At 38.4% G+C, this 19,259-nt stretch overlaps 1 long non-coding RNA gene across 21 annotated transcripts in view; it reads left to right on the top strand.

The window, feature by feature from the left end:
* The window catches only part of LOC112662299 (uncharacterized), a 296,118-nt gene that overhangs the window by 215,542 nt on the left and 61,317 nt on the right, over nucleotides 1–19,259 (top strand). For 2 of the 21 annotated variants that reach the window (XR_003138378.3, XR_003138377.3), the window contains exon 8: nucleotides 4,690–4,717. The exons of the other annotated variants lie outside the window; for them this stretch is intronic. This is a non-coding gene — a long non-coding RNA (uncharacterized LOC112662299). The remainder of the gene's footprint in view (nucleotides 1–4,689; nucleotides 4,718–19,259) is intronic. 21 annotated transcript variants of the gene reach the window in all.

Genomic DNA, 19,259 nt, shown 5'->3' with positions numbered 1-19,259 from the left:
GCCCACACAGGATCAATCTCACAACCCTGGCTTTATAACCTGAGCTGGGATCACCCACGCACCCCTAATAGACATATTTACACAGTGGGCTTGGGACTCTAGAGAAAGGAGTGACAACTTTGCTTTCTGGGGGAGATAGCCCTTGAGTTGGCTGGTAAGCATTTTCAATAGGATTCACTAAAGAATAAGCTGTAGGAAGGTACAGATTTGTAACCCCAGGTAATGGGAGGTACAAAGTTACAGTGAGCTTCTGTGTCAATGGAAGATCATGCTGGGAAAAATCAGTTTGATCAGATTGAGGTGGGTGATTTATGGTGATCAGATTTATCAGTTGTAGGAATTTATAAGCCCCAGCCATAGCATGGGGCTTGGGCTTCCAAGTTGAGTGTTTTGGGTAAGCATTGAAGGATGGTCAGCAGGGAATTGACATGACTATCTTCTTACTATCTCATTTCTCCAAGGAAAATCCATAGTCCATCACACAACTTTTGACACTCTTGATCACTCAATATACTTTGGTAGCAGAAACGGATTCTGACTTTGCTCATGGCCACAACTGAAGTGGGAAGACATCTGTTGTAGGTATTTTGGGATTGGAAACTGAAACACAGGCGATCCTTTAGGGCAGAGTTTCTCAACATTTTTTCATTATTGGCCCCCTAAGGAGTCTTTTTAGCACTTTTTACTTATAATCATCTCATAGAATTTTAAAACAATGAGTATATTGTATTTTGTCTATGAACTTTATGCTTATTTATGCTTTATATATAAAAAGGTAAGATTTTTTTTTCATCTCTCAAAACCTTTTTTCTTTTTTTTATCCTCATAGTGGTGACATCCTTTTTGTTGAGAGCACATGAGTTAGAGGCTTTAAAAAACTTTTAACTATGGTAAAATACATATAACCTAACATTTACCATCTTAACGAAGTACATTCCCACTATTGTGTATCCAATCCCCAGAATTTTATTCATCTCGTAAAACTGATGTTTTATGTTAAAACAACCCCCCAACCCCTGGAAACCACCATTCTACTTTCTCTTTCTATGAGTTTGAGTATGCTAGTACTTCATGTAAGTGGAATCCTACACTATTTGTCTTTTGTGATTGGCTTATTTCACTTATTAAAATATCCTTAAGTTTCATCCATGTTGTAGTTCCTTTTTAAGGCTAAATAATATTTTATTGTTTGTATATACCAATTTTTTTAATTCATTCATCTGTTGATGGACACTTGGGTTGCTTCTACCTTTTGGCTCTTGAACAATACTGTGATGAACGTAGGTGTGCAAATATCTCTTTGAGACCCTGCTTCCAATTATTCGGGCTATATATGTAGAAGTGGAATTGCTACATCTTATGATGATTGAAGGTTTAGTTTTTTTTGAGAACCCATACTGTTTTTAATACTGTTTTCCATTCCTATAGCAGTGTACAACGATATGCATTCTTGCCAATTTTTTCTGTTTTTTTTTTTTTTTTGAGAGTAGCCATCTTACTGAGTGTGAAATGGTCCATTGTGGTTTTGATTTACATTTATTTAATAATTACTGTTTTATATACTTATTTGCCACTCATATATCTTCTTTGGAGAAATGTCTATTCAAGTCCTTTGCCAATTTTTTAATCACATTATTCATTTTGTTGTTGTTGAGTTGTAGGAATTCTTTATATATTCTAAATAGTAATCCCTTATCAGATACATAATTTGCAAATATTTTCTCCCATTCCTTAGGTTACTTTTTTTCTCTGTCGATTGTGTACTTTCATAAGGTTAGCATTTTAAAATTCAGTTGATGTTGAGATTCTCCATGGCCCTTGGCATTCTTTTCTTATATCTTCTTCCTCTGGTAACCAGGAGGTTGGAATCTGGATGATCTCCTAGGTCTGGGCATATATTGAGATCCAGCCTGATAACTGGGATTTGGCCCATGGTGTCATGAGAAAATTCAAGATATAGGATCTAATGGGTTTCTGTATCTTTCAGGGAAAGGTGAATAATGTTGTATCATCCAACTCAAACAGAGCATGAAGGGTGAATCACTATCAAAAAGAGAGAGTTTAAAAAAGAGAAAGGCATGTGAAGATTATGAGCAGAAGCCTAGACTGAGAGCCGACATTCTCCTCTAAATATTACTTTTTCCGCGTCATTTGTTAACGTCACAAGCTGTTAACTATTAGTATGAGGGTGTTTTCACCTTGTCTATATAATCAAGTTGTTGACCAATCTAGCTCAGGTGTTTTCTAGATGGACACCCAGGCAACTGACTTGCAGTTTCCTTTCCATCTAGAGATTTGGGCAGGGCCAGCATTTGGAGGTGTGGTCTCTGATAGAGACAGCTCTAGTCAAGTCCAGCCAGAAATTTAATACCTCTCAGGAAGTGAGGAGGTCTTGCCTTCACTATCAATTTATGTATCAACCCATCACCTTGCATAAAGATTAAACTTCTTGAAACAGGAGGGGGAAAACCTTCTATGATATTCCTATGGGAGAGAGGTAATGCATTTAAAAATCTTTCTGATGCCATGACCATAAGATTAATGCTGTAATCTAGTTTGTTATCTGTCTGCTAGGTCTCCTTGTGTCTAGCATAAGTCAATAGAACTTCACTTCTCTAATTGAAATCACTGTGCTGCTGGAGTCTGTTCGTGGAAATGAAAGGTGGCTGCCATAATCTGTGGGGAGCTGAATTAATCCTCTGGGAGGGAGGCCTATCTCATTACTCCACTCAGAAATCCTGAGCTTGCTTTCAGTTCTGCACTATACAGCTATAGGAAAGAGGCCAACGTGCTATTTGGCTAATTTTGTCTTAAATTGCTTTAAACTCCCCTAACATGTCATTGTGAGACCTTTGCATTGGAAAGTGCCATTTCTTATATTTTTCAGCTTCTTATAGGAAAGTGTTCCTAAGTTCAATGAAAAGGCCAATTTGCCAGTCACATAAGAAACTATTTCTGCCCTGTATTTATTATACTCTGATATAAAGTTATGCCTTTGATACTCAGAAGTAAGGCTGCTCGCAGATTATTGGGAGAAACATAGAGTTTAAATCCTCTCAGACATCACCTACTTTCACCCAATTATTACAGCAAGAACAATTTGGTGAGTACATATCATGGCTCAGATACTGTCCTAAGCATTTTGTAAGTATTTTCTCATTTTATACTCACAAAAATCTTTTGAAGTGGATGCTATTGGTATTCTTTCAATGTATATAGATAAATACCTATATTGTGGAACACTGAAAATTCAAGGATCTGCCCAATGTCACACAGGAAATAAGTTTCAGAGCAATAGACAGGCAGTCCAACTCCAGAATTGGGTTGTCATATAAAATACAGGGAATTCAGGGAGATTTGCATTTCAGATAAGCATTGAAAATAAATTTAGTATGCATATACCCCAAGTATTGCAGAGGACATGCAAAGACTAAAAACTCATTTGTTGTTGTTCTGAAATTCGATACTGAGTATACCATATGGGTTGCTGTGTTTGTTTTGTTTTGTTTTGGCTAAAGCTGGCAGCCTGATTTAAGATCCCATGTTCTTAAGCACTCTGCTATACTGCTACTACCAGAACAGTGAGGGCATTGGGCCCTGAAAAGAAAACTGAATTACTGAGAGAGCCCTTCTGCGGATTAGTGGCAGAGCTGCCCCTCCTATCTCCTCCCCACCTCTAGAGAGAGCTAGTCTTCCCTTCTCTTATCATTTCAGATCCCACCTTTATTTTTTTTTTAATTTTTTAAAAATTTTTATTTATTTATGATAGTCACAGAGAGAGAGAGAGAGAGAGAGAGAGAGAGAGGCAGAGACACAGGCAGAGGGAGAAGCAGGCTCCATGCACTGGGAGCCCGACGTGGGATTCGATCCCGGGTCTCCAGGATCGCGCCCTGGGCCAAAGGCAGGCGCCAAACCGCTGCACCACCCAGGGATCCCAGATCCCACCTTTATGATGCTTAGTCATATGCTACTTTTACCATGCCACAAAACATACTACAGGACATTGGGGGTCTTTGGGAACAGGTATACGTTTGTACTTACCAATGCTGAATCTCAGTAGATGTTACTAACATATATTTGGAATGTAGCGGTCCTGACATTTGGTGGGAGGGATGAACATTCATAATTCAACAAGTGTAGTATTTACATATTCATGCAAATAGATACTTTTATTATTTTTCAAAGTCATTTGAAGTGTTAAATGTTTTGCTGAAATAGTTCATGCCAATGACATCACAACTGGCATAGAGTATCTGACCCAGAATGTTGCTTAATAAAGAGTGACTCCATCAAATTATTTTCCTGCTCTCATGTTTCACCTTATAGTGATTAAGACATCTGCATTCGGATCCCAGCTGGGCCATTAGAATTTCTGATACCTGGGAAGCTTCTCCCTGCATCTTAATTCTATCCTCTATTAAGTACAAAATGGAGCAGGGTGTTTCTCTCCTAATGTTTCTTTTGTCCTTGATATCCTGTGGTTCCAAGACTTAAGAAAGGTATTTCATTACTGGTTTTTGTACCTAGTGTTGTATCTAACATTCTAGGATCTGTCTTCATTTCATCCATGTAGGGGTCAATTCTTTAATTACATATGGATCCCTAAGGTGGCTGCTTACAAGCTTAGCCACTGAATCCTCTATATGGACATAAGAATGGTGTCTAATAATTCCATCCTCTCTCCTACAGAATTCAGCACAACTCTAGGCAATACAAGGTAAATAAAATCTTTTCAATTAATTGATTGAGGACTTAATGGGCTGTGGGTGCCAGTCTGCTGAAGATCCTATACATTCTGGCCCAAACCTATATTTGTTTCCATGCTCTTTTGTCACCAATCAACATACTGTTCACATAAGATGACTTTCTCTTACCCTCTAGGCAAAGAGATGAACACCCAGTCCTAACTTCTCTCTCTGCCTACTGTATTTCTCCTATCCAGTTCATGCTGCAAAAATGACCTTTCTAAACTCCATGTCTGAATATTTACAGTCCCTAATTAGTAACTTACATGGTTTCCCAACCACTGTGCAGGAGATACAGACCAAACAACATAGCGTAGTATATTTCACAGCATGGTCTCAACGTCAACATCTGCCCACTCCTTGCCCTCAGCTGGGTCCATTCTTTAGCAATGAGTTCTCAGCTGGGCTCTTCCACACATTGGTGGTTATCCCAAGGTATTCCCTGGCTTTGGCAAGCTCCCAACTTCCAGGCTTCTACTTCAAGGTCCAGATCGATTGTCACTTGTGTGACACCAGCCTTCATCACTCCTCCCACCCCACTCTACACCCAAAGAGAATTGGTCCTTTCTTTCTCTTCTAGTTTCATAGCATATAGAACCTAATTCTATTGTAAAAGTCATCTCACTGGACTGTAATTATATCAGGGACTGTCTCCCTCGTGAGACTGTGTGCTTCCGGAGGGCAAAAGTTGTGTCTTAGTAATCTTTGTACTCCTAGGCCTAGAAGGCTTAGTGATTCCATTTTAGGTCATCAACTAGTGATTTCTAATTGAATGAAAGAATGGAGAGAACAAAAGTGAACTTATTGAGTGAAGTCTCATGGTGACAGTTTAAAGAATATAGGCAGGGGGCATGTGGGTGACTCAGTCATAATCTCGAGGTCCTGGGATCAAACCCTTTGTAGGCTCCCTGCTCAGTGGGGAGTCTGCTTCTTCCTCTCCCTCTACCCATCTCCCTCCCCCTGCTGGTGCACTTTTGTGATTTCTCTCAAATAAATAAATAAAATCTTTTAAAAATATATAGGCAGGCACAAAAAAATAGAAGGAAACAAAAACTATGCTTAACTCTGTGAGAAATGCATAAGAAAGTAGGAAACATTGGTTTCACATTGTCAATTTTCTAAATTCACAAAGGCTATGAAGGCAAAACAATTGTTAGCCACATACCTCCATGGATAAATCTGGGAACTAGCTAGAGCAGCCTTGTCCAATAGTTATCTAGTGAGAGCCATGTGAATAATTTTGAATTTTCTAGTAGCTACATTAAAATGATAAAAAGGAACAGATTAAATTAATTTTAATTGTATATTTCACTTAATGCAAATATATCCAAATGTTTATCATTTCAGCATGTAATCAATATAAAAATATTAATGAGATATTTTAATTCTTGGTTCTTCTAGTGAGTCTTCAAAATCTGGCATGTATTTTACACTTACAGGACATCTCAGTTTGGGCCAGCCACATTTCAAATGCATAACAGCCATATGTGGCTAGTGGCTATGCCAGTGGATAGCTCAGAGCTAGAGCATTTAGGTAGCTCTAAAAAGGTGAAGTAACATATCTTTTCTTTTTAATAAATTCTTATTTGCCTGATCATTTTCATTGTACTGGCAGGAGAAATGTCAGAGGGTTTAATTACTATTTTACAAAATTGCATCAAGTTGGCTTATATATATGCAGTCCAATGTCTTTGGAACTTATATTGCAGGAAGGGAAGAATATGGAAAGAAGAAATTAAAATTTCTATTCACAGACACTTCTGGAAAATGTATATATTCAGACCGCCCCCCCCCAAAAAAAAAAGTTACCAAGAGCCTTACAAATGTTCAGAAGCCCTCCCTATAAAGTTACCAAGAGCCTTAAGAATGTTCATACCTACTGTTTGACCTAAGAAATCTCACTTCCACGAATCAACCATCAGGAAACATTTGGAAATGTAGACCAAGATTTGGGCGTCAAGATTTTCAGTGTCATTTTGTTACACAAATTAATAACTGGAAGTCATTAGAGTCCAGCATTAGTGGGGCATAAATTTGGTACAGGCTTGTAATGAAATATTGTGCTGTCACTAAAATTTATGCTCAGGAAGATTTTTGACGATGTGGGAAACCGTGATATAAAATTAAGCAAAAAGCATAGGGAACAATTGTATCTTCAGTATTAGGCAACTTATATGAAAGATACAATAAAAGACTAGAAAGAAATATGATAAAGTGATACAGTACCTCACAATGGAATGATAAATGACTCCTTTTTCTTTCTATTTTGATGACTTTCACGGTTTTTCTCACAAGGGGTATATACTGGTCCTAAGCAAGCAAACAAACATGGAAAATACTCTGCCTTGTTCACCTTTTCACAACTACTGTAGCCCTAGCGAGAAGTCCTTCACTTCACCCTCCCTTCCCTGCACACACATACAGTCTCCCTCTTGGGAGAAAAATGAAGAGACCAGTAGGTTGAGGCAGACAAGCCCCACATATGCTAGAGGACAGGACAGCTCACTGGAAGAGAAGACAGGAGACCAACACTTGGTCTTGGATTTCTGACTCTGACTGGGAAAATGCCATCACCCCTGGGGTCCTCATTCCTCATCTGTAAAAGGCAATAAAGATCCTTGGAATGAGTTCCCCTTAGCCTCTTCTGACTTTCCCTGATGAGTTCTCTGACAGAAAAAAAAAAAAAATCCCTTCAGTTTGGCACTTTTTCTCCCCTGCCTATGACACATCTTTTCAGTTCTGGCTTTACTGACTCTAAGTGTCTCTTTTACAAATGGCACCCAGCTGTATGATTGATCCCCCCCCCCCCCATCCCCATGCCAAAATGTTCCAGCACCAAATCTCCGGGATGCCCCCAAACACTAGACCCTTGGTTCAAGGAGCCTCTCTTGTTTAACACAGATTTGGAAGACCACTTGTTTCCTGTCTCCTAGGTCAATAGCAGGAAAGAATCGTAGATCCATTTTAGAAACTATGTCAAATAATGACATTACTTTGAAACTCGAACAGCCTTCTTTTGAAGATAGTAAGTTGGAAAGCAGAAAATCTCTGCCAATATCTCCTGTCTGTGGATCACTGGTACCAGTGCAGAGGTAATGGTACTGATGAACAGTGGCCTGTAGATACCCTAGTGATCTTTACAATATAGCCCCCCACCAAAAGATGTTACAAAAGCACTATCTGTAAAAATAGCTCCAGAATGGGACCTTGTCTAATTCTGCGTCATTCCAAAATGCTTCTGTCAAGAGACAGGTTTTGCCTCTACATTATGAGGCTTAATGTCTAGATCTTCTCTATGCAAATTAAATTCAAACTAATGGTTTGACCAACTATTTCCTGAGATCCTGAGAGCCTCATTATAGCTCTGTTACCTAACCCGGTCCCCAGTATGTCCTGTGCTTATTACCAGTACTATTCTTAGCTTAATAAATGATTGAATTTCTGGTCTCTCCTAAAAATTGTGGGATATAAGATTGTCAGATCTCTACACTGCTATAGTATTATCATCTTCCTGAGGTTTTGCTCATTGTGCTTCTTTTATTATTCATCGTTCACAATTCATTCACCAAATATTTTGGATGTATTACGCCAGTCACAACTTTTGATACCTGTCAATCAGCAGAAGACTACAGAGGAAGTTTTGGACTTACAGCATTGGGATTCAAAGTCAAGTTCTGCCTCTTTCCAGTTGCATGAACTTGAGCAAGTTAATCTCTCTCAGACTCCCTTCCCTTTTCTGTAAAATGGGAATAACAGTACCTGTGTTATGGGGCTATTATGAGTACTCCATGACATCACTTATGTAAATCACCAACCATCCCAAAGATGAACTTGACACTGTTATTTTTTAAAGTAGCTATGTTTAAGGAAGGTAGAGACTCTAAACCAATTTTCACAAAAGTTACATCTCATAGGACTGCCTAGGTGGTCCAGTTGGTTAAGTGGCCAACTCTTGGTTTGGGCTCAGGTCATGATCTCAGAGTCATGAGGTTGAGACCATCATCAGGCTCTGTGCTGAGTGAAGATTCGACTGGAGGTTCTCTCTCTCTCCCCCTCTTCCTCTCCCCTCTCCCCTTTCACCTCTCTCCTCTCTCCTGTCTGTCCCTCCCTCCCTCCCTCCCTCCCTCTCTGCCCTTCCCCCTGCTCTCTCCCTTGAATAAAGATATCTTTAAAAAAATGTTTTGTCTTGGAGCACTTGGGTGGCTTAGTTGGTAAAGCATCTGCCTTCAGCTTGGGTCATGACCCTGGGGTTGTAGGATTGATCCCTGTGTCGGGCTCCCTGCTCAGCAGGGGAGTCTTCTTCTCCCTCTCCCTCTGTCCCTTCCTCTACTTGTGCTCTCTTTCTTGCTTTTTTACTCTCAAATAAATAAAATCTTTAAAAAAATAGTTTTGTCATGTAATGCTTGCATCTCTATGATGAGAAGATGTATTATTTCTAGCTTTCGTACCTGAGGAATTGCATAAATGATCTAGGGGCAGAAATTTTGGAGCATTGGAACCAACAGAACATTGATATCATGAAATATACTCTTGATGCAGTGGTATGTGTGCTCTCAGTGAGGTGTGCACGAGAAGGCCTTTTGCAAAGTGACATTTCAGAAGCAGTAGTGGTCTACATATGGCTTGACAAAGGGGGAAGCTAACATTTGAACATTTACTTTGTGCTGTATCACTGCCATAATCCTTGACCTCCAGACACATTTACAAATGAGGAAACATTAGGCTCAGATATGTATTTGTACAAGATTCCCCAGTTCCCAAGTGCCAGAACCAGGCTTTATGTTCAGGTTTGCGTGGCTGAGAAACTCCTAGTTTAAATGCTAAAGCAGAAAATCTGAAATTGCTAGTCTTGGATATTATAATAAATGCAGAGAATATCTACTGAGCACTTACTGTCTTCCAGTAACCTTCTAAACCTGTTTATGTATTAACTCATTGAATCCTCCTCAGGTTCTGTAAGATACATGATTTTATTTCTCATGTTACATATGAGGACACCAAGGTGAAAGATATTAGCATATGTACCCAACCTCGCCCAACTAGGAATTGATGGTGATGGGGTTCAGATACAGGCAGCCTGGTTCTGGGATCCTCCAACTCAACCTTAATAGAATATTTTTAGAAGTCAAGCCTCAAATGGAGGTTAGGACTTATGACCTTCAGAACCTAGAAGTAAGTCCTAACTTAAAGAATTTATAATTTGAAATGTAATAATTTTTTTTTACAGTTTTCCTTATCAGAAGTGAGAATAGGAAAGTGTGCATTTCCAGGACAATGGGTAAAATAAGACAACTATGTAACTATGGCTTTGATTTGAGTACCCATGTTCTGATCAGCTTTTGTCTTCATCTGATTTTTTTTCTCCTAAGGAAAAAACAGTCATGGTTTCTGGCTGCTTGCTTGGCTGTGCATTTAGAAGGTCTAAAATATATCCATTTATCTCCATCTGATGGTGGTTGTGGTCAGGAAGCTGCGGGCCATTCATCTTGTTGATATCCTTCCCTAATTTCACCTGTTCAGGTCACTACCTTACTTCTTAAAATTCCCCTTGCATTTTTTTCTTTCCATGTTGATGTATTATACTTGGTGAAAGGCAGTTTTAGAGAGAGGGGGAGAACCACAGATGTGTGAATTTTTGAATGGTTGTGTATAAGGTTGAGTGTGTAAGGTTGTCGTGTTGATTGTATAAGTTCAGCACCGCACAAGTATAGAAGACACCATTTGCATTGTCTATGATGTGAATGATATTCTCTGGAGTTGTACAATGTACATTCAAGTACCTGTATGAATATTGATGTGTGTGTGTGTATGGTTTAGGTGGCATTCATGTCTGAACATGTCTGTGTATGAATATGTGACAAATGTGTCTAAGAATTCATTGTGCATGCATGAATCTGTGTGAGCATGAGTTTTGATGGTGGAGTGGGAGGGATGGGGCAGGAGAGACTTAATATCTTAATTGCCATAAGGCATATGAGATTGTAGCAAGAGGAGTCACATGCTGCTTTTGCCAAAGTGAAGAAACATTTAAGCATGATAGAGGATAGGCTGCATTGACAAAGTGCTGCATCAAAGTCTTGGTAATTATCCAGAGTTCCTCTAACTTTGTCTCTGTTTTGATAAAGGAACGTACCTCCTTTTAGCTTAAATATCATTGTCTAATATTATCCAGTATGGAAAAATATTTAATAAGTGCTGCAATTTTGAGCTTTACTTTTAGCTTCATGAATTTTCTTCCCAGACCTGTTCTTTCTCACCTGTAAAAAAACAAAAACAAAATCCCCAAACATATGTGTGCCAGTATGTGTATATACATAATTTCCTTGTACATGAGAGAATGTTGTAAAATGAAGAAATGAAATTTCATGGAAAGATACTAATTTATGACCAGTCATACAGATACATAATACTAAATTTCTGCTTTTCTTCTGTATTAATGTTTTATTAATTCATTCATTCTTCAACAAACATTTATTGAGCAGGTACATTCTTCAGGGCATTGTGATAGATGCTGGAATATCTGTACTCTCCTCAAAGTACTTGCAGGCATAGGGGAAGGCACGTATGTAAATAGATGTTAAAAAAATATGGTAAGACCAATTTATCACACTAATACACTTCCATTATAATTAGGAGAAGAGGTTGAGAAAGAAAGCACTGGGGCACCTGGGTGGCTCAGTTGGTTGGGCATCTGACTTTGACTCAGGTCATGATCCTAGGGTCCTGAGATTGAGCCCTGTGTCAGACTCTGCACTCAATGGGGAGGCTACTTCTCCCTCTCCCCCTGCCCTTTCCCCCTAGCTCATGCTCACTCACTGTCTCAAAAACAAAACAAAACAAAACAAAACAAATTGAAATTACGATGGGTTAAACACTGCTTTGACATGTTTGTGGGGGAACAAACAATTTTGGGTTTGAGGGTCCAGAATTCTTTGTGGAAAAGATAACTTTCTGGTTTATTGTATTCTGTTTCTTTGAGCTCTAATTTACAACTTACGAAGTTTACCCACTATGAGAGTATGATTCAATATTTTGTAAATTTATTGCATGGTACAATCATGGCTGCTATCTTGTTTCAGAATATTTCCACTCCCCTCAAAAGTTCCCTGGTCCTTTGTAGGCAATCTTCACTCCAAATCCAAGTCACATGCATATCGGCTTCCTGTCTCTAGAGATTTGTGTTTTATGGCCATTTCATGTCAATAGAATCATATAACATATAGGTTTTGTATCTATCTAACTTCGTCCACTTAGCATAATACTTCCGAGGTATGTCCATGTTATAGAATACATCAGTAGCTTGCTACTTTTTATTGCTGAATAATATTCCACTGATTACATTACATCTTGTTTATTCATTCCTGTGTTGGTCAACATTCTGGTTGCTTTCATTTTGAGGCTGTAATGGCTAATACTGCCAAGAGCATTTGTATACAAGTCTGTGGGAGGATGTGGGCTTTTTTCCATTGGGTAAATATCTCAGAGTAGGTGGAGAATGGCTGAAACATTTGGTAACTTTTTAACAGCTTTATGGAGCCGTAATCCACATACCTAAACTTTACCTTTTTAAAGCACACAATTAAGTGCATTTAAAATTTAACTTTTTGAGAAATCAGAGTTGTTTTCCAAAGAGGCTGTCCCATTTCACATTCATAATAATAGAGAATTTCAGTTTCTCCTCTTCCTTGTCCAGGCTTGGCATTATCGGCCTTTTGGTTTTACTCATTCTAATGGATATGCAAAAGTATTTCTATTGTGGTTTTAATTTGCATTTGCTGTTCACTAATGATCTTTAGCATCTTCCCATGTGCTGTCATTTTTACAACATCTTTTTCTTAAAAGGATTTTATTTATTTTTTTGAGAGAGCAAGCACAAGCATGGGAAGGGATACAGGGAGAGGGAGAAGCAGACTCCCTGCTGAGCACGGAGCCCAATGGAGGACCCCAGGATCCCAGGGATCATGATCTGAGGCAAAGGCAGACACTTAACTGAACAACCCCTATATAGCATCTTTAGTAAAGTAATATATTCCTGTAACACACCCTTTTAAAAAAGTTGTAATGTTTGTCTAATTTTTTATTATAAGAATTTTCTACATACTATGGATAGATGTACTTTATCAGATTTACTATTTGCAATTATATGTGTATGACAATGACATTAAAAAATTTGCTTGGCGTTGTCTGGTCAGATTCAATATATACATGTATCTTATATGACCTAGTAATTCTGCCCCTTGTTAATATACACAACAGAAATGTGTGCAGTCTGTGTTAGATCCAAAAATGGAGCTATGCAAATGTCCATGATCAGTAGGTTAGATGAACGCATTTTGATACTTTCATAAAATTGAATTGCACAGCAATGGAATGTAAACATCATAGCTAAAGCAATAAATGGATAAATCTTACAAAAGAACACTGAATACAAATGGCTATATACAGAAGATATACATAGTATAATTCAATTTATATATATTTCAAACGTTATCAAAAACTGATATATGGTGTTAGGAGTCATATAATTGTTATTTTTGAGGGGAAGGAGTGAGTAGTGATTCAGAGTAGGTGAGAAAGGAGCCACTGAATTGTTGGCAGTATTGGGGTTTTTGTTTTTTTTTTTTTTTTTTTTTACCCAAATGATGGTTACATATATGTGCCAATTTATGAAAATTCACTGTATTTCATGTTTATGATCTGCAGTCTTAAAATACAGGCTATACCTCAATAAAAAGATTTTAGAAAAAAAGGAACATGGGGTCTAGGGCTAGATAGGGTATAAATCCTAGTTCTATTGCTATCTAGCTATAGGGATGTGACTAAGTTCCATAACTACTTTATGTTCCAATTTCCTTGTTTTAAAATGATAATAATAATGACACCTATTTCCTAAGTTCTGGGAATTATATTACTCAATTAATAGACTTAGAAGAGTGCTTATACCTAGCATGTATGCAATGAAAATTGGCCATTGTTGTTGTTATGCTCTGGATGTCCCCCAACTTTATTTTTATTTTTTTTCACTTCAATTTTTTATTTTTATTTTTTTTACATATTTTTTTTAATTGGAGCTCAATTTGCCAACGTATTGCATAGCACCCAGTGCTCATCCCATCAAGTGCCCCCCTCAGTGCCCGTCACCCAGTCACCCCCACTCCCCGCCCACCTCCTTTTCCACCACCCCTCATTTGTTTCCCAGAGTTAGGCGTCTCTCATGGTATGTCTCCCTTTCTGATATTTCCTACTCATTTTTTCTCCTTTCCCCTTTATTCCCTTTCACCATTTTTTGTATTCCCCAAATGAATGAGACCATATAATGTTTTTCCTTCTCCAATTGACCTACTTCACTCAGCATAATACCCTCCAGTTCCATCCACGTCAAAGCAAATGGTGGGTATTTGTCGTTTCTAATGGCTGAGGAGTATTCCATTGTATACATAAACCACATCTTCTTCATCCATTCATCTTTCAATGGACACCGAGGCTCCTTCCACAGTTTGGCTATTGCAGACATTGCTGCTATAAACTTCGGGGTGCAGGTGTCCCGGCGTTTCACTGCATCTGTATCTTTGAGGTAAATCCCCAGCAGTGCAATTGCTGGGTCAGGGCAGATCTATTTTTAACTCTTTGAGGAACCTCCACACAGTTTTCCAGAGTGGCTGCACCAGTTCACATTCCCACCAACAGTGCAAGAGGGTTCCCCTTTCTCCACATCCTCTCCAACATTTGTGGTTTCCCGTCTTGTTAATTTTCCCCATTCTCACTGGTGTGAGGTGGTATCTCATTGTGGTTTTGATTTGTATTTCCCTGATGGCAAGTGATGCGGAGCATTTACTCATGTGCTTGTTGGCCATGTCTGTGTCTTCCTCTGTGAGATTTCTGTCCATGTCTTTGGCCCATTTCATGATTGGATTGTTTGTTTCTTTGCTGTTTAATAAGTTCTTTATAGATCTTGGATACTAGCCCTTTATCTGCTACGTCATTTGCAAATGTCTTCTCCCATTCTGTAGGTTGTCTTTTAGTTTTGTTGAGTGTATCCTTTGCTGTGCAAAAGCTTCTTATCTTGATGAAGTCCCAATAGTTCATTTTTGCTTTTGTTTCTCTTGCCTTTATGGATGAATCTTGCAAGAAGTTACTGTGGCCAAGTTCAAAAAGGGTGTTGCCTGTGTTCTCCTCTAGGATTTCGATGGAATCTTGTCTCACATTTAGATCTTTCATCCATTTTGAGTTTATCATTGTGTATGGTGCAAGAGAGTGGTCTAGTTTCATTCTTCTGCATGTGGATGTCCAATTTTCCCAGCACCACTTACTGAAAAGACTGTCTTTTTTCCAGTGGATAGTCTTTCCTGCTTTGTCGAATATTAGTTGACCATAAAGTTGAGGGTCCACTTCTGGATTCTCTATCCTGTTCCATTGATCTATGTGTCTGTTTTTGTGCCAGTACCACACTGTCTTGATGACCACAGCTTTGTAGTACAACCTGAAATCTGGCATTGTGATGCCCCCAGATATGGTTTTCTTTTTTAAAATTCCCCTGGCTATTCGGGGTCTTTTCTGATTCCACACAAATCTTAAGATAATTTATTACAACTCTCTGAAGAAAGTCCATGGTATTTTGATAGGGATTGCATTAAATGTCTAAATTGCCCTGGGTAACATTGACATTTTCACAATATTAATTCTTCCAATCCATAAGCATGGAATATTTTTCGATCTCTTTGTTTCTTCCTCTATTTCTTTCAGAAGTGTTCTGTAGTTTTTAGGGTATAGATCCTTTACCTCTTTGGTTAGGTTTATTCCTAGGTATCTTATGCTTTTGGGTGCAATTGTAAATGGGATTGACTCCTTAATTTCTCTTTCTTCAGTCTCATTGTTAGTGTATAGAAATGCCACTGACTTCTGGGCATTGATTTTGTATCCTGCCATACTGCCAAATTGCTGTATGAGTTCTAGCAATCTTGGGGTGGAGTCTTTTGGGTTTTCTATGTAGAGTATCATGTCATCTGTGAAGAGGGAGAGTTTGAATTCTTCTTTGCCAATTTGAATGCCTTTTATTTCTTTTTGTTGTCTGATTGCTGAGGCTAGGACTTCCAGTACTATGTTGAATAGCAGTGGTGAGAGTGGACATCCCTATCTTGTTCCTGATCTTAGGGGAAAGGCTCCCAGTGCTTCCCCATTGAGAATGATATTTTCTGTGGGCTTTTTGTAGATGGCTTTTAAGATGTTGAGGAATGTTCCCTCTATCCCTACACTCTGAAGAGTTTTGATCAAAAATGGATGCTGTATTTTGTCAATGCTTTCTCTGCATCTATTGAGAGGATCATATGGTTCTTGGTTTTTCTCTTGCTAATGTGATCAATCACATTGATTGCTTTATGAGTGTTGAACCAGCCTTGCATCCTGGGGATAAATTCCACTTGGTCATGGTGAATAATCTTCTTAATGTATTGTTGGAATCTATTGGCTAGTATCTTGTTGAGAATTTTTGCATCCATGTTCATCAGAGATATTGGTCTATAATTCTCCTTTTTGGTGGAGTCTTTAGTTTTGGAATTAAGGTGATGCTGCGCTCATAGAATGAGTTTGGAAGTATTCCATCTCTTTCTATCTTTCCGAACAGCTTTAGTAGAATAGGTATGGTTCCTTCTTTAAGCGTTTTGATGGAATTCCCCTGGGAAGCCATCTGGCCCTGGACTTTTGTGTTTTGGGAGGTTTTTGATGTCTGCTTCAATTTCCTCCCTGGTTGTTGGCCTGTTCAGGTTTTCTATTTCTTCCTGTTCCAGTTTTGGTAGTTTGTGGCTTTCCAGGAATGCGTCCATTTCTTCTAGATTGCCTAATTTATTGGCGTATAGCTGTTCATAATATGTTTTTAAAATCGTTTGTATTTCCTTGGTGTTGGTAGTGATCTCTCCTTTCTCATTCATGATTTTATTAATTTGATTCTTTTCTCTCTTCTTTTTAATAAGGCTGGCTAATGGTTTATCTATCTTATTAATTCTTTCAAAGAACCAACTCCTGGTTTTGTTAATCTGTTCCACAGTTCTTCTGAGCTCTATTTCATTGAGTTCTGCTCAAATCTTTATTAACTCTCTTCTGCTGGGTGTAGGATCTATTTGCTGTTTTTCCTCCAGCTCCTTTAGGTGCAAGGTTAGCTTTAGTATTTGAGTTCTTTCCAGTTTTTGGATGGATGCTTGTATTGCGATATATTTCCCCCTCAGGACTGCTTTTGCTGTATCCCAAAGATTTTGAAGAGCTGTATCTTCATTCTCATTAGTTTCCATGAATCTTTTTAATTCTTCTCTAATTTCCTGATTGACCCTTTCATCTTTTAGCAAGATGGTCCTTAACTTCCACTTGCTTGAAATCCTTCCAAACTTCTTCTTGTGATTTAATTCTAATTTCAAAGCATTATGGTCTGAAAATATGCAGGGGATGATCCCAATCTTTTGGTATTGGTTAAGACCTGATTTATGACCCAGTATGTGGTCTATTCTGGAGAAAGTTCCATGTGCACTTGAGAAGAATGTGTATTCAGTTGTGTTTGGATGTAAAGTTCTGTAAATATCTGTGAAATCCATCTGGTCCAGTGTATCATTTAAAGCTCTTGTTTCTTTGGAATGCTTAAAATACCTGTCGATTGTAGAAAGTGCTACATTCAAGTCACCAAGTATAAGTGTATTATTATCTAAGTATGTCTTAACTTGGGTTATTGATTGATTGATCTACTTGGCAGCTCCCATATTTGGGGCATAAATATTGATGATTGTTAAGTCCTCTTGTTGGATAGATCCTTTAAGTATGATATAGTGTCCCTTTTCATCTCTTACTACAGTCTTCGGGATAAACTTTAGTTTATCTGATATAAGGATGGCTATCCCTGCTTTCTTTTGAGGGCCATTTGAATGGTAAATGGTTTCCCAACCTTTTATTTTCAGGCTGTAGGTGTCCTTATGTCTAAAATGAGTCTCTTGTAGATAGCAAATAGATGGGTCTTGCTTTTTTATCCAGTCTGAAAACCTGCGCCTTTTGATGGGGTCATTAAGCCCATTCATGTTCAGAGTTACTATTGAAAGATATGAATTTAGTGTCATTATGATACCTATTCAGTCCCTGTTTTTGTGGATTGTTCCCTTGGACTTCCTCTTTCTTTTACAGAGTCCCCCTTAATATTTCTTGGAGAACTGGTTTGGTGGTCACATATTCTTTCAGTTTCTGCCTATCTTGGAAGCTCTTTATCTCTCCTTCTATTCTGAATGAGAGCCTTGCTGGATAAAGTATTCTTGGCTGCATGGTCTTCTCATTTAGGACCCTGAATATATCCTGCCAGCCCTTTCTGGCCTGCCAGGTCTCTGTGGAGAGGTCTGCTGTTAATATATTTCTTCCCATAAAAGTTAGAGATTTCTTGTCTCTTGCTGCTTTAAGGATCTTCTCTTTATCTTTGGAATTTGCAAGCTTCACTATTAAATGTCGAGGTGTTGAGTGGTTTCTATTGATTTTAGGGGGGGAATCTCTCTAATTCCTGGATCTGAATGCCTGTTTCCCTTCCCAGATTAGGAAAGTTTTCAGCTATGATTTGTTCAAATACATATTCTGGACCTCTGTCCCTTTCAGCGCCCTCGGGAACCCCAATTAAACGTAGATTTTTCCTTCTGAGGCTGTCATTTATTTCCCTTAACCTATCCTCATGATCTTTTAATTGTTTTTCTTTTTTCCTCAGTTTCCCTCTTTGCCATCAACTTGTCTTCTATGTCACTCACTTGTTCTACTTCGTTAACCCTCGTTGTTAGGACCTCTAGTTTGGATTGCATCTCATTTAATTGATTTTTAATTTCTGCCTGATTAGATCTAAATTCGGTAGTCATGAAGTGTCTTGAGTCTTTTATGCTTTTTTTCTACAGCCACCAGTAGCTTTATAATTGTGCTTCTGAATTGGCTTTCTGACATTGAATTGTAATCCAAATTTTGTAACTCTGTGGGAGAAAGGACTGTTTCTGATTCTTTTGAGGTGAGTTTTTCCCTCTAGTCATTTTGCTCAATGCAGAGTGGCCAAAAACAAGTTGTACTTGATAGAAGTGCAAATTCTTCTCACTGTAGCATTCCAGCTGTTCTCTCTTTAAATCTCAGGCCAAATTCATAGGTTTTCAGGATGATTTGAAAGTTATCTAGGTAATTTGGTGGGTACAGGTGACTTGGGGACCCTACTCTTCTGCCATCTTGCCCCTCCTCCTTGTCCCCCACTTTAAAAAATATTGTGTCCTTCATATCCCCACTGCTAGAGCCCAGTTTTTCTCTAGGATTTCATCCCAACACTTTCCTCATCTGACTCTAAATACCCTCCTGAATCATGTTTTCCACCACTATTTACTGTGGGTTTCTCAATCCTTATCAGACATCTCCAAACACTCAACATCTCCAGCAACCCTAAATCACCCAACTGAACTCAATACTTTACTTTGAATCTTGTTTTTTCCTTTTCTATTCTATATTCTTCTGCTCTCCCTCTTTTCTCTTCAC

The sequence above is a fragment of the Canis lupus genome, chromosome 13 (assembly GCF_003254725.2).
Source record: "Canis lupus dingo isolate Sandy chromosome 13, ASM325472v2, whole genome shotgun sequence".
Taxonomy (NCBI): domain Eukaryota; kingdom Metazoa; phylum Chordata; class Mammalia; order Carnivora; family Canidae; genus Canis; species Canis lupus.
This window is presented reverse-complemented; position numbering and strand designations above follow the sequence as displayed.